Source organism: Terrapene carolina, unplaced genomic scaffold (genome assembly GCF_002925995.2).
Source record: "Terrapene carolina triunguis isolate 2854851 unplaced genomic scaffold, T_m_triunguis-2.0 Scaffold89, whole genome shotgun sequence".
Lineage (NCBI taxonomy): Eukaryota > Metazoa > Chordata > Testudines > Emydidae > Terrapene > Terrapene triunguis.
In genome coordinates, this window is record NW_020664440.1 from 10936503 (window position 1) to 10953357 (window position 16855).

Genomic DNA, 16855 nt, shown 5'->3' on the forward strand with positions numbered 1-16855 from the left:
ATTTTGCCAGGTATAGCAATACAGTTATTCAAATTAGAGCTGATTTATACCAGCTGAGGATCTGGCCAATTGTTTTGAAAAAGCGAGCAAAAGGTCTGACAAATGTTTGAAAACTCCAAGCATTCAGCTATTTCTTTGTATTAAACATCAAAGAATGAGACTGTCCTTTCTACGTATTCTATAGGAGAACATCAGTTGCATGTTACAAAGCATTGGGCTGTTCAAAACATATAAAGATAAAGAAGTCAGCTGGTGAACTGCTAAGAGGAAAAGTCTAGTCTTCAAAGCCATGCAGGTGTGAATGAGTTTTGAAAACTGAAGACTTAAATGGACAATGCCACATGGCACAACAAGTTTTAAAACAAAGTGGGCCAGGCAGAGTGTGTTTTGTAAATCTTTTTGCAAAATAAGTTCCACGGGACATTCAGACAGATATCCATGCTTTAGGGGTTGGGGGGTTCAAGACTCTTATAAAGACAGAAGATTTTTGGCAAGTGGCTAAGGGAGTGAAATCAGGCATTTATTAAAGGAATCTAGGTTTCTCAGTTTATCTTTCAAGGTCAAAGGGAAAATTGTGATTAGCCAGGAGGAGGAAAGGAGATCATGTGTGTATATAGTGGGAGATGTGTCCCTTAACACAGGGTACTGCACTTTGCCCATGCCCTGGCTAATCGTGAAAATCTGACTGATCTCTGTGTTACACCAGTTTTATTCTGGTACGTCTTTACTGAAATCAATGCAATCATGTTGGCATGACACCAGCAAAACGCAGAGGTGAATCAGGCCTCCAACTTTCACTAATTATTACAGATGGTCAGAAAATAGGTTTTTTCCCCATGAAATATTTTGACTTTTCAGGAAAAAAATTGAAAACCAAAACCTTTTGGCTGAAAATTTCAACTTGAAAATGCCACCACGGTGCCTCATGGAAACTGTAGCTTGGATGCCTTATGTCCCCATCCTCCTCTATGGACTAGGCTCTTTGGTAGACAGACTACATCTCTCACAAGGCATCAGTGTTTTCTTCTCTTGCTGAGCCAGTGTGGTACATCATGGGAGAGCCTAGCCCAATACATCATAGGAGATGAGATGCATCACACTTTCAATTGTTTTTATATCAGAAGAAGGCATAGAAACAGAACCATAATGCATTGGCTGCATTCCTATTAATTTTTTTCCATTCCATAATATATCTTGTATTGTCCAAAAAAAACCTCAAAAACCTGAACAAATATCGCAGCTTAGCAACTCCAATCACAAATATTTTACAGCTGAGATTCAAAGCTTTTTCCTCAGAAGTCTATCAACTCTAATTCTCCGCTAAAACATAGTTCACTCTGTTATGATTTAATATTTGCACATTCCATAACATCAGAAATACCTACAAAAAAGATATAGCTTTCACCTTTCACTATTTGAGAAAAGTGTGTCCCTCCACCACAACTGCTGTCCAAAGGGTACAGTCCCCTCCTTTGGTTGGCCAATGTCAGAGGCAACATGTGTGGGGGGGCATGCAGGGTTATGGTCCCCCTGCTCCTGATTTCTGCCAGGGTTTATATGCCCTACCCTGAACCCTGCTGCATACAACTAGTAACTTTAAATTGTGCCCCCCACCCACTATCAACAGTTACGCATCATCTCTGGCCAATGTCTTTCCACATCCTTCAGGCCCATTCCCCTTTCATTATGTACAAGTCAGATTTACATTAATAGACCCTAGGGACATAATTCCAGCTTTTTCTTTGTCTATATAGTATCATGCATAACTGTGACACTAAATCAATCATAAATACCAATAAAATATGATATTCAGGCTCTCCCACCGTCTCTCCTTAGGCTTCCAGTATCCTGTCTCCAGAAAATATACCTATAGATATTTAAATCCTTTTACCTCTGGGCACTTCTTCCTCTTTCATATTCGCATTTTTTTTACCTATGTCCTTCCACTTTTCAGTCTCCTCATAGCTACCATACAATTTTTTGGCACATTTGTACTCTCTTCCTTTAAATCATTTCTTCCTTTAAATGTAAGCCTCCAGCATATCCTGTTTTTCATTATTTTGCTCTCCTTTACTTCCTTGCTCAGGTAGTTTGGCCCTTTGGCCGATTAAATCCATGGAAGGACTCCTACCGACTTCAGTGGTAGATGTATGGAGCCCTGAGTTCTTTTGGCAAAATAATTCCTCAAACAATAATGATATCGGCCAACATTTTAAACCCAGATCCCAAACTTAGGCTCCCATATCCATCTGTAGGCACCTAAATAGAACCTGATTTTCAAAGAGTTGCTGAACATCCATAAATCTCATTATCTGTAATGGGAGCTTTAGTTGCTCACCATCTTTAATAATCAGTCAACTGGTATTTAGATTCCTAAATGTCTATTTTAGGATCCTGAATTTAGGTACCCACATTTGAAAATGTTGGCCGAATCCTTTAAAATTTCACAGTGATATTTAATGTAATGGTATGCAGTTGCTGTAATCCCCTCATTATGCAGTTTTCTGTATTGCCACAGCAACAAATACCAGTGTGACTAGAGTGATAACAGCAATAAACTGGCTCAAAACAGCATCTCCTAATAAAGATCAAAGGAATGCAGAAGACAATTATTTCTCACTTTTCTGCATCCCAGCATGATGTGAAAAGTCATAGTAATTTCACTGCAAAGAAATCAAATCTCAACAATGCACTTGAATTGCAGCCCCAGCCATCCACAGAAATAGAATTTCTCAAGATTAATCTTTTTCCGCTCTTGCAACCACATGGCATTTCTCTATAATTATGCTACATTTGCAAGAACAGCAGATATTTCAATAAACGAAATGGTATACTTAAATAGACGCAAGATTATTACATTCTTCAGGTTAATTAAGACAAGTAATTAAGTGCTGAGTCCGATGTGTTTATATTTTACATTTTATTTCCGATAAGGGTGAAATTTATTGAAAAAAATACAACATAAATAGTGTGAGATTCCAAATCAGCTGTTTTAACCCCTTTTTCCTATTGTCCTTCTTTCTAAATTCCTTCTTGGCATGTGCTTTCACACTTGACTCCCACCCTCAGCATTTCAACTAACCTCAGGATCAGCCCCAAGAATATTGGCACTCCAGGGGCAAAATACTGGCCTAGCTGAAATCAATGGGAGTTGACCTATTTTTATGGGAGTTGACCTATTTTTGGTCACCTGTTCTGGCATAGACCTTTCCACTAGTCCTTGGACTCACATCCTTTTTCTGTTCTCTGGGACACTGTCTCTTTGCTTTTCCCTGACACACCCAAAGATTTTCCTCCCTAATATTGTGTCATCTGGCTGCTCACTCCATCTCATTCTGGTATGGAACTTGTCTCCTGTCTTGCTTTCTACTTCAGCCTGTTTTGGGATGAGATCCCAGGGAGTATGACTCCCCTGTCCAGGTTACTTCTTGCAGCTGAAATCAATCCAGGGTCCTGGCTTTCCTCTGAAACAGTCAGTGCCTATCCAGCCCAGGGTTAAGGCCACCCTTCATGAACTGTGTAAAAAGTTATTTCCTTAACATCGTGACACTTCACCCATCGCTAGTTAAAATGAATAGAGAAGTAAACAGATGAAAGACACATTGTTGCAGACTTCCTGCAGCTCTGGCAGCATCACTACAGCACAGCTGGTCCCATGCAATGTGACAAGTAAACAGGCTGAAAATTGTCTGAGAAATTGCAGTTCATATGCTTTTTCACCAGCTTAGCATCACAAAAAATAAGGAAGACACCATAATATTATAGAATAGCAGGACTCTCTGTGAGCTGGAAAACCCACCCTTCACAAGTAGAGTCCCACATAACCTTGCAGTAATCATGGTGCATTGATTTGACATTGTGTTGCCATGTATGAATGATGATGCATTAATGTTTTGACTCAGTGTCAGCACACATTGATGCAAAATCACAGAGGAACATCACCATTCAGTCTCTGGGTGTTTCATGGGATTCTTTTGTGGCTTTCAGTGCCTCTGTTTATTGATATCTTTTATCTCTATCTCTGCCTGATTGCTTGACGGAGCAGAGATGCAGTCCCCAGTGACTAACTTTCAGTTAGCATAGCAAGGCTTCTGTCACTGGCCCTCCATTGGCACAAGCTGAGCATTAGGTAGCTCCAATCAAATCCAAGGACTTCATGAAAGCCACACACTCATTCCTAAAGCCCTGAATGTTGCTCTAGAGAGCACTGATACTCAGTGGTTCAGGAGCCAAATTAGCTATCAGCATTACCCGAAAGAGCCACAGTAGTGTGAATTCACCGTTTCATTTACGATAGTACTATTCATATTTAAACAGTATGATGAGAAATATTTAGCTTATATAGATTTTTATATAAATGATTGATATATACATGTAATTCTCTCAGCACAATGACTGACCAAGCATTATTATTTTATCAACTACAATTGGTTAATAACATAGTAAAAGCACCCTGATTGGCTAATAACTTAGATTAATTAATAATTAAATCACACAGTGTTTTTATATCATGTGTTGCTATGAGCCACAGGACACACATTAAAGAGTCACTTGCAGCTCCCGACCCTCAGTCTGAGTATCACTTCTCCGGATACGTATTCATCACTATCACCAAGATGCACTCTGTAACTACACTTTTCCTCTGTGCAATATCTTACTTGAGCCTTTCACCATCTTTTAGATTAGCAGGGATAGAAGCAAAGAACAGGATTTGAACTACAGAGAAGAGGTGGAGATTGGCTCTGGATTAGGTTTAGAGGTTAAAGTTTTAGGCTGAATTTGGGACACGGTCTGGATTCAAAATGACGGTGCAAAAAAATCCCATGAGCTGTTTCTAGGGTTTCCTTGCTGTAGTGCAGCGCTGTACTACTCCCAACATGGGCCTCTGTAAGGACTGCCACAAGCTCGCCCTTGGCAGATAACGCTTATTTTGTGTTTCAGAAAGAATTCAGGATGTCGGGTGTTTGTAGATGTTGTAAGACAGGTTCCAATGTACTTCACCTCAGAGCGTATCACAGCAAACATGCTCTCCCTCCTGCCAAACAGGACGTTTGCTTTTCATTGCACAGTTCCAGCTGCTTGGCGGACAGAGGCTGTTGTGACAGGATGGTGCATATCCAAGTTCTAAGAAAAGTGAGGCTAGTCCTTTTTGTATGAATCGAGTTTCTGTTTGAATTTTGGCCCAGTGGAAAGTTGGCTGCTCATTTTACTAAAACAGACCCTGAATACTAAACACTTAATTAGTTTATGAACTTTGCAAGGAGTCAAAAGACAGTGTCCACAGGCATTTCAGAGCTGGAATGATTTTCCTGGAATTATGCACAAGACAGAGGAAGTTTTGGCTGGAATTTTTGAATGGTGCTTTTTGTGTATAGGCACAAATATTAAAATGAATGGTTATACACTTCCGTTAGTGTTTTTGTTTGTTTTTATTATGTCCTGTGCTTTCTTAGCCTTTATTTAAATTTTTCTATATGTGATATATGTAGAATAGTTTACATGAAACTCATGGCCACAATGAGCACTTGAGATCTCAAGCAAAGCTCTCTGAAATCAATGGAAAGACTCATTTGATTCCCTGGGGATTGGATAGGGCCACTGGCATGTTACAGGGGTTTTCAGACGGAGCAAAATTCCTCACACCATCTTTGGAAAGAACATAGGCTGCTCTCATTTCTGTGCCTGTTCACCTTTTCTGGCTGGTGTATGTCAGGAACAGGGATGGGGTCGGAGCAGAAGTCAGGAGCCAGGAAATGGAACAAAGGGTCAAAACTAGAGTCAGAAGCTGGATGCCAGAGCCAAGCCAGAGTCAGAGCCAGGAACCAGAACTGAAGATCAGGCCCAGCATCAGTGGCTGGATGCCAAGATTCAGAGCCGGAACCAAAGTCAGAGAGTCAAGCCATTGGGTCAGAGTCAGAGAACGGGGACAGGAACCAGGAACGGGGCAGATCTGAAGTCAAGAACCAGGGATGAGGCTGGGAAGCAGGAGACAGCAGGGTCTGTTACAGCAGCAAGGCAGGAGCCATTGCACAGACAACTTCCTGTCTCTTTCTGGCGTACATAGAGTATCTGAGCCAATCAGGACCTCTGGAGCTCCGCCCGGCAGTTCCCTGTGGGCGGTAACTTTAGTGGAGCATAGTGCCCTAGGGCTCCCAATTCTCCACTCATTAGTAGAGCTGTTGTGTGATGCTGTGACTGTAGCAGCAGCCCAAGACCCTGAGGGCCCAAGTTCAGGACCCATAGATCCTTGCAGAGCTCAGTACACCTCTACCCCGATATAACATGACCTGATATAACACGAATTTGGATAGAATGTGGTAAAGCAGCACTCTGGCGGATCAAACCAAGTTCGATATAACACGGTTTCACCTATAACGCAGTAAGATTTTTTGGCTCCCGAGGACAGCATTATATCGAGGTAGAGTTGTATCTGATCATCAATTTTGCCCTTTCCCTTCAGGCAGTGTTTCCTGGCAGGGTGTGCTCGGAGGTAGCAGAGGCTCATATGCATATGCAGCCTCATTACACCCTGGTATAAGCTGGAGAGAAGCTCTTTGTGGTTTCCCCCATCCCTTGCACACCTATGGGGTGATTGGCCAAACCATGGCTCTGAATGTTGAAATGTGACCAAATCTTTCTCTTCCAATGTTTCCATTTTTGCCTCTGAAACCGTTTAAACTAGAAATTGATGCTCGAGAATTGTTGTTTTAAGTTCTGGGGCTTTCTGTCCTGACCAAGGAGAGTGTATCAGAATCACACTGGGTCTATGGCTACACTAGAGAGCTAACAGCAACGCAGCTGCACCGATGGATACTTCAATTCACCAAAAACATTCTGTGTTTTAATTTCCTTTTGCAGAGAATTTCGAAATATTGAGGGTTTGTTCCTAATCAGAATGAAAATAAACATTGAAACATCAAAATCCTCCACAAAATGGAATTTCCATTCTCTGCTCTAAATATCAGTAAAAGAAGGGGAGTCAAAGGGGCTTCAGCACCTCCATTTGCCAACATATGCTTGGTTTCTGCATTTATGAAGATAGGTGGTGGATGCTTAGCTTTGAAACTGGAGACCAAAGATTCACATCTGGGGAAATGGTGGTCTCCAGACCTCATGGCAAGTTCTCTACGGGCAAGGCTGCACTATTACAAAGCAGCCACACCCTTCCCTCCACTCGGAACAGTGCATCAGCAAAGCAGTGCACCCCAAAAGCTGTTAAAAGAGGCTGCAAAAGGGACCTGGTCAGGGAGGCTCAGGTGTGTTGATACAGCTCTCCTACAGACCTCAATTTTGAACCAAAGTCAGTCATTTAAGGCACAGAACGACAGTTGTTTCAAGTAAGTGTAACTTCATTGAAAAGAACTGAGCTATGCTGATTTACGCCCGCTGAAGATCTGGTTCTTTCTCCTCTATATTGAATCTGCTGTTAGTTTGTCATGCTCCAAAAAGCATGTGCATATTTTTTGTAATATGATGATGTCTCTCTAAAGGAGGGCACAACTTGCTCTCAAACAGGTGATTTTTGCAAAAGAGATTTAATCATGGGTGACTCTCAATAAAGTCCCCAAGTAAGCATATGTCATGGCATAAGCCTTGACTACTGGACCTAAACAGATAATCTCTGTTAGCATATAGGGCCTATGATACACTGTTGAGTAGTACAGATTCAGTCCAGTAAAGGGCAACAGTACAGAAAACACCAGCCAGTTTGTTACAATGTTATGTAATAATGAATCTAATTATAACTGAAAAATGTTAAAAATATAGCTTGAAAATGTTTTTCAGTTTTCTTAATGGTTTCAGCATCCCAGGTGTAAGAGAACACAATATGGAAGTAGTCAATACAAAATACTTTCATAGTGATTATTGATCATGCATTGTCCAATATGTGATCCAAAGTATTTCTTTGCTTCACAGGGATTGTTTACTCTGTTTTAAAATCTCCCTGAATAGCTGATAGTATATAAAGGCTAAATTATGCATGGTATTGATCTAACCATATAAATATATACTGAGGTCTGGTCATTTAAAATGCATCTAATTGACTATATATGTATGGCGGGGACATTTTTGAAAAGCAGATTAATGACTTGATGAAGTGATCAAGCATTTAGTGACTTTCATGTAATTAATCATCTCAGCTCTTTCACACATATGGTATTTCATTACGGTCATTTAAATGTGTGTATGGTTGTGCCAATCCATAAATTGAAGCAGTCACAACATTAACACCGCTATGCATAATAGAAAGTTACTGTACTGTGGGTCTCCCCCTGCAATTCCTGTGCTGCCACTCAGGTCAATGGGAGTTTGTCTTTCTTAAGGATAGGAGGAGTCAGGCCCCATACGCATTTTTCTGGAAAGTTAATTATTTGGGGTCTGATTCTTTAAACTCTTACACTTACACACCCACACAGGCACACAGAGTAATCAGTTCCATATACACCATGCCCCCTAATGTTCTGCAATCCCACCCACTCCCCAAACTCCATCAATTCTGTATCCTGACCATATCCTCTTTTCTTCAGGCATGCTTCCTGGAGCTGGCTTGCATAGGAGTAGCTCCAGAACCTTAGGATACCCCTGCACTCCACTCATGGAGTGGTGCAAAGACTTCCCAATGTGGGGGGAAATCTGGCCTACAGTGTGTAAAGGTGGCAAAATCCAGCCCTTGGATGTTCTTTCTTTGGACGCCAATAATCCTTTAACAGATTCATTGGATAGTTCCAGTGTTATTCCAGCAGTATTAAATCATACTCTGAGTCCAAAATAAATAGATTCCCTCGGCCATCCCCCCCATAAATCACTTTCACTTTTGATAGGTATTGAACAGATTGGTGGGCTCAAATCTTCGCAAAGGAGAGACTACCAGAGTGGGAGATAAAAAAATCCTCTTTTTCCCTGTATCTGGGAGCCCATGCTTGAGAAAAAACAGTCTCCTGATTATTAAAATTCACATCTTTCTTTCTGAAAATCTTTATCTAGGAAATCTGACAAGCACTTTGGTGGAGTGGCACCAATTTATACCAGCAGAGAATTTGGCTCAATGGTTTAATTTTTAAAAAATGACATTATTAGTAACCATTTACAGCTAACATTTAGTGAATGGACATTCAAATGTCCTATTCCCTTTTTTGTTATTTAAATGTGGAAAATTCAGAATAATCGTAATGTAGTGAGATTACAACTAATACAGGAAAAAAGGCATTCTTGCTTTTGACAATTACATTCAAGTTTAAAATTATTGTGCAATTAGGTGTGCTCTTTAGGGGCCTGATCCAATGGCCAGTGAAGTTAATGGGAGTTTCTCCATTAACTTCAATGGGCATTGGATTGCCCCCTAGGAGATTCTTTTATGTTAGTCAAGGATTTCCTGATGGCTGCTAATATCTCTATACAGTTACTGCCAATTGCCTTCACTGGCTTGAGCAGCCTATTGTTTTTGTGCAGTGGACTCAGATGAACCACCGAACACAACAACATTGCTGTGCTATCCCACTTCTTTGTAAGGAAGAATGAGACGTGCTTCCTCTCCATCTCACTCCTCCTGTTTTGTTTTTAATTATTCATAGACCAAATATATATTTATTGCACTGAGCTCCACGGGTAACTCAGATGAGGAGTTCGAATACCTGACTTCCCTAAGTCATGTTCAATGTGTCCATTATTTATATACAATTTAACTTGATATTTCCACACACTTTCATTCTTTTTTCACTGTGGCTAAGCAAAACTAAACAAAAACCAAAACACCCTCCCCCACCCACATAAATTGCAGAGGTTTGTTCAACCCCACTTATTTCAGCTTCCTAGAGCATAGTTCTTTTCAGGTTAGTAGGGCCAGCAATCATCCAACTTCTGCTGGAAGGGAAACTTTCTGAAGGGAAGAGTTTTAAGCAGGAGGCTATGAGCTTATATTTTGATTTCTCCAACACATTAAATTCATGGCTTCTTTGCATATCGTTTTGTCAAGTGTGCTATGGGATAACTCATACTAGAGTCAGCACCTTACGACTTTCCTTAAAGTAGAGATGGGGTTCTCAAACTTCATTGTTCCGCAACCCCCTTCTGACAACAAAAATTACTACACGACCCCAGGAGGGGGGACCGAAGCCTGAGCCTGCCCAAGCCCCATTTTCCTGAGGGGGAGGGGGCAAAGCTGAAGCTCAAGGGCTTCAGCCCCAGGAAGGGGTCCTGTAACTTGATCTCCTCCACCCAGGGCTCAAGCCCTCAGGCTTTGGCTTTGGCCCTGGGTAGAGGGGCTTGGGCTTCAGTCCTGGGCCCCATTAAGTCTAAACCAGCCTGGTGACCCCATTAAATCCTGACCCATAGTTTGAGAACCACTGAAGTAGAGTAAACACTATGGCCTTAACTAGATCTGTGTAGGTTAATGCCTGTGCCCTGGCAAAGCCCCATTGAAATCAGTGGATTAAATTGCAGGATTAGGATTTAAAATTGAATATTTGAAGAAGAAAATTCTTACAAGTTGTGGTGGACTGGAAAAAAGAGAGGCAAGGATGACAAAAGATCTCCCTATCTGTTTTTGTCTCCCTAAAAACTGGCCCTTAATCATTACTGTCATTGTTCTACCATTAATTTCAACACAATTAGAGTGTTGTGCCCTGAAGAACATGTCTCATGCTAAAATTTCATCACAGTTTTTACTACTAAACCAGTGTGGAGGAGGAATAACAAGAAACAGTCCAGCAATGTATAAATCATGTGAACATTTTAGTTGTGTGCCAGTGTAGTATTCAGAACTGAAGCTGAAGTTTAGCCAGGGCTGCAGTGACATTTGTAAATGAGAACATAGCAAGTCTGTCATCTTGGCTGGCCAAAGTGATGCCTTTTAAGGGTGGATGAGAAAGAAGTCTGGCTTCATAAAAAGGGGGATTTCAGTCCAGCAACAGGGCTCAAGAAACAAAACAGAATTAAGAAACAAAAGATGTGGCAAAAAGCAAGAGCAATCAAGTCAGGAGAAAGTGTCATGCAGAAACAGAGAGAGTAGGGGCTCAAAGGAAAGGACAGCTATGAATAAAAAAGGATTTGTGTAATGTTACAGGGCTTTGAAAAGCTAAATGAAAAGGAAAAGGCCACGGGGAAAACAGAGGCTGATGTAAAGGAGAATGAATGAAAACAAACCATCTCAAGAATGTGTACACATTCACTCCTTGTATTATTGTTTCAAATACTTTTTAAATGATATTATACATTCAATATTCCATTATTTAAATTAGAATGAAAGTAATCTGGAAAACATGGGCTGATGATTCAGCTGGAGTAAATTGGTATAGACCTATTGATCAGTAGAGATTGGATAATTTACACCAGCTAAAAACCTGCCCAATAAGGTTCTAATTATGCATTGTTTTTCAGGCATTTTCATCTTCACCAAGGAATTGAGATTGTTATCTCTGTGGCTGGGAATGTCTTTGATTCTGTGTTTGTACAGTGCCTACCCTGACTGGGGTATCTAGACACTATTTTTTATTTCTTATTCATATTACAGTAATGATGATAATTAGTAAGACAACTATTCTCAAAAACAGAGGATGAAATTGTGACTGCCTCCCAGATGGATTCGTTAGAGGGAGAAGAGCATCTTCCCTATCACACTGACACAGCAGACAGTCACAATGGTATAGCCAGCACTCCCTGCATACCTCAAAGTGTGACTAGGCCATTTGGGAGCATGGCCAGGGTACCACTTTCCATACCATTGCTTTCGCCTATTAACCAGGGCTGCTCCTTTTTCTAAAAGGGAAAGAGCTATTGATTAATATGTTCACCCAGAGTCATTATTTCTGCCTCTTTCCTACACTCCCAGACACTACTTCTTGCTTACAATATTTAGCACCAAGAACATGCTGCGGAGGGGGGGGGGGGGGGGGGGGGGGAAGGCTGTGGCAGATTACCGCATTGGCCCATGGGGCCCAGGCCAATTTGGGGCCCCTGGAAAAATCTCCCCCCGCCATGGCCCCGGGGCTGGAGATGCTCTCGCAGGGCCATGGTGGTGGCACAGAGCTTTTCTGGTCTTGGGGCTGCAGCAGGGGAGGGGCTATGGGTGGGACGGGGGCAGAATGGGGTAAGGCCATGGGCGGGTCCGCAGATGGAAGAGGCGGGGAGGGGAGGGGATTGTTTGCTTTTTTGTTTGGAATATTTACAGTAATTTTGTATTTTTTTAAAAAAAAGTTAAAGCTTCCAAGCGAAATGTTGAGTTTTGGATCAAACCAAATGTTTCGTTTCAGGTCAATTCAAAATGATTTTTTTGTTCAGCGTTTCAGTTTGGACCACTGGACTGAAAAGTCAGTTATTTGAACATCCTGACTCCTGTGGGAAACACTGTGCTAGTGGATGGATTGGCAGTGGTAGAAGTAGCTTTAAATTCCATCAGGGGCTTCATAGGAGTCAATCCAGCAGAGACCCTCTATGAGTTCCACTGATTCAACCCATCTCCAGATAGCCCTGGCCCTGCCCTGCCCTAGCCAGCTCCACTGTGTTTACGGGCCGCACTGCCTGGCTTTGGGGCCCCAACGAAGTGTGCTTCATGGATGACTTGTATCACGTCACTCCCACAGATTTTCTAGTATTGGGAGCCTGCAGTCTGGATAGCAACAGAATGACTTGGGCCCCTGAATTATACGCTGATGATGAATGCTTACGAGGGAGATTTAGTCGATGTACTGAAGGAATGTGAAGGGGTTGACTCCTTCTGAGCAGTCGTCGTCAGAAGACTGAGGGCAGACAATGTCATTGCCTGCACAGGAACATCACATGGAAGATGCTCAAAACAGGAGCACAAATGCTGACTTGCTCAGTGTGGATGCAATTGTGTGATGCCACCTGAGCATACAGAAACAGATATATCAACCTTTAAAATCTTAACCTGCGCCAGAGTGTGTTTTAGAAGTGAACAGGGTGCGGTCCGCCAAATGATAGCTAGCACATATATTTCCTGGGAGGTCCATTCAAAATGGCTGCAGTATCAGTGAGCATTTTACTTCTGTGACAATGAGACGCCAACAATTTACTGGCGTAAGATCAGCTGGTCCCACAAAGGACATCTTATGCCTTGTGAAGACTGGACATCTCTTTTACAGGATACCATACTGGCTCCAGGGCACTATACTTTCTCCGCTGACTTAGAGCCATATTTATGGCCCAATCAGCAAATATATCGCATGACTACTAATGATATTTATTTTGGGTGTCATTGTCTTCATGATGACCATTGCTAATGCAAATAACTTGGTAATGGAATCAAACTTAATAGCTAAAGTATTAATATTGTGAAATGGAAGAGCAGGAAGTATTTTAAGATCTGGTATGTTGGTTTGCGTGAGATTGCGAGATTTGAAAATATATATCTTTCCTAATGAATGAGATAGAATGACTAATATTATTAGTCCTTAGAAGTGCTGGGATGAGTATCAGCATAATTTGAGTAGTTCATGCTGAATGTTATGGTAATGTTTGTATTAGATCATAGATGTTTGTACATTAACCCTTCATTCCCGCTTCCTTCTCTTCTGAAAAACAATATATTTTTAAAACAGGAAGAAATACTGATTGTGGAAACATGAGACAGAAGAAGAAACAATCCTAAAGCATCAAACAAAATATGTAAAACATGCTACTGTATGGTCTCTGATTACATTTCCATAATGAAATAAAACTTTGAGCACCTCACCAACCCATTTTTCTGAGGCTTATGCAAACATTGCCTTTCTTTTCAATTCACATAGGTTTACACATCCTCCTTCATCCACAGTGCTGATCTCCCAAACTTCTAAGTTTCATGTGTACAACCATCAAAACCATAAGAAATCTTAAAATGTGCAAAACCATACAGCAGGTTGCCCTATAAAGACTAATTAATATTAAATTTCATTGAAAATTATTTGAGAAGATAAATATTTGGATACAAAATGCCATGCACGTTTAGGGCGCTCCATATATAATAAAAAAATTACAACCTGGTTTATTAAGATGAGCCTAAAGTAGACGCAAATGAAAAAATAAAACTACACACTGGCTTTTGTCTGTGTACAGCACTCCCATTGACTTCAGAGGGAACAATGCCGTCAGACTGTGGGCAGTGGAGGGCCATCAATGGAAAGTTTAAAAGGCAGTTTTCAAATTGTTTCAAGTTTTCATTTGCATGAAATAGGCTGGAGTTTTATTCTACTGGGAAGAGATCCAATGGCTTCAAGTTGGTGCATTATTTACATATAAAAGATGTGTTCTTTAACGTTAAAGGACTGAACAGTATAAAGAGTTCACTATGGTCAAACAAGTGACTCACATAAGCTTTTCCCAGTTATGTCAATATATATTTGGTGATGACTTCCAGTATTGCTTATGTCAGTCACTGCGTACATTTTAAATGTTAATCCTGTCTGATTTATTCATACATTCACAATATTATTCCTGATCTACTGAAACCTTTGGTGTGCCACTTTTTTTTCCTTGTCAGTTGTTACTCCACCCTCTGGAGTCGTTAGATGTTGCATAAAGGAAAGGGGGTAAAAAGATGAAGAGACTAACAGAGGAATCTGTAATGGCATGAATTAAAAAAACAAAGAATCACTAACTAATGAGTAGAAAGTCTCATACAGTATGTCATTCATTTAGCTCTCTCCATACATGGTAGTACCAGATGGCACCCTCCGGGAGCTGCATGTTCCCCTCTATGCTCTAACACTACTAAAGAGGCGATGAGAAAAAAAGAGATGAGATGGATAACACCAATCTGCCCAGCAGAAAATTATTATGATTACATAACTAATGACCCAGGGAATTAGACAATGCCCAAAACAGGAAGCATGCCAAATTTGTGCAGGGACACATTGAGGAAACAGAGGCAATTTGATGACAGCATAAGAATGGATTCTGTGCAGCCTGTATCAAAAATAATGGTTGGGAGATTTTTCATTATAATACATTCAAGACTATACTCAGTTCACTTGACAGCAAGTTCTACAGAAGTTAGCATGTAGAATGTCCCGTTCCATAGTTTGCAAAGGAATAAACAGGTTGCAATATTTAGAATGATCTCCCCTGGCAATATTTAGCTCCTGCCTTAGAGACTGATTCTCCACCATTAGAGTCAATTGGAGTTTTGCTATTGACTTCAGTGGTAGCAAGATTGAAACCTTAGCTGGGGATTCAGTAGCACCCGCATAGGGATTTAGGGAAAGCAACTTGCGCGTACATCATTATTCAGGAACTACTAGGGGCCAAACTTCCCCTTGCATTGCTATTACCCTTATGGGGCTTGTGGGGATTATCCAGGGTGTGGAAGCATCCCAGTCATGTCCCCTCCCAGCGCCAGCTGACCTCCAAAACACTCCCCTTGCTGGAGGAACAGGCCACAAAGGACCAGATGCAGCCCTAAAGCACCTAAGTGTCATAGGACAAGCAAAATATGAATTTACTAAAAAAGGAGAAAAAAATAACTGTAGGATGTAATATTTCAACCACAGAAAGAGGAAGCCAGCTGGAGGAAAGAGCCTTGGCATATCAAAGCACTAGAAGAATCCCCAGGGAAAGAACTGCATATGGGCCACAGAGTCATGTGGGGTCAGACAGAGGCTCACTGGTGGTTCACTAGTCTGTGTTGGCAACTCTTCTCAGACCTGACATACTCATTACCCCTAGCACACTGGTGTAATAATTTGAATCTAAAAGTTGTCAAGTAAGGTATCATGTGCAAACTGGTAACACGCTGCTCCCTCAATCATTGTGTGATGTATGTATGTATGGGGCATACACAGCAGGGCCGGCTCCAGGCACCAGCCCACCAAGCATGTGCTTGGGACGGCGCCTGGAGGGGGCTAGCACGGCGGGGCGCTCTGGCCCGAGAGCGGGGCCGCGACTGGGCTCGCCGCCCTCCCTCCCGGCGCTCCGGCCGGTCGGGGAGAGCGGGGCCCCGGCCGGCCTCGCCGCCCTCCCCCTGGCGCTCCGGCTGGTCGGGGAGAGCGGGGCCCCGGCCAGGCTCGCCGCCCTCCCCCCGGCGCTCCGGCCTGTCGGGGAGAGCGGGGCCGCGGCCGGGCTCAGCGCCCTCCCCTGCCGCGCTGGGGGGGGGCGTGGCGGGGGGCTCTTTTGCCTAGGGCGGCAAAAAAGCCAGAGCCGGCCCTGATACACAGAGAGTTATAAATATGTACTGTTGGTGTCAGAGCTGTGAGACACAGCAACATAGCATTTAAGGCACCCAGAGTTGCAGGGCAGGTGGTGACACAATCCCCTTCTCGTCTGGATTGAATCCCAAAGTGTCACAGTGGGTCATTAGTTTTTGCACCTAGAATAATTTTAGAGTGTGACAAAGCCATCAGGATGTGATTAGAACTTGAGCATTGGATCTACCAGGTGAGTAAAAAGAGTTTAGACTACTAGCCTTACTCAATCAAGGGCATGACACAACTACCTGTTTTCTAGGGCTGGTTGGGGGGGGGGGGAATTAATTTGGAAATACTCCTGCAGTGACATATGGGAGTTGTAGTTTGGATGCCTCAAGCTCCCATTCCTCTCTATAGGTCAGCATCCCTGGTCATACTACATCTCCCATGGTGCACGATGGTCTCACCTCTTAGAGAGGGGAAGTGGGGCATCACGGGAATCCCTGGCAATGGTACATCATGGGAGATATAGTCCAGCCAGAGAGCCCAGCCTTTAGAAGAGGCAGCCTAACTAGACTTGTCATAAGTCACCATGGCAGCATGCCAAATCAGAATATTTCAGTTTTGGGACATTTGCTTTGTTAAAAAAAAAAATCAAAGGTTTCAGCAGAAAGCAGACACTTTTTGCAAAAAACGTTTTATTTAATCAAACACCCAATTTTCCATTAAAAATAGTT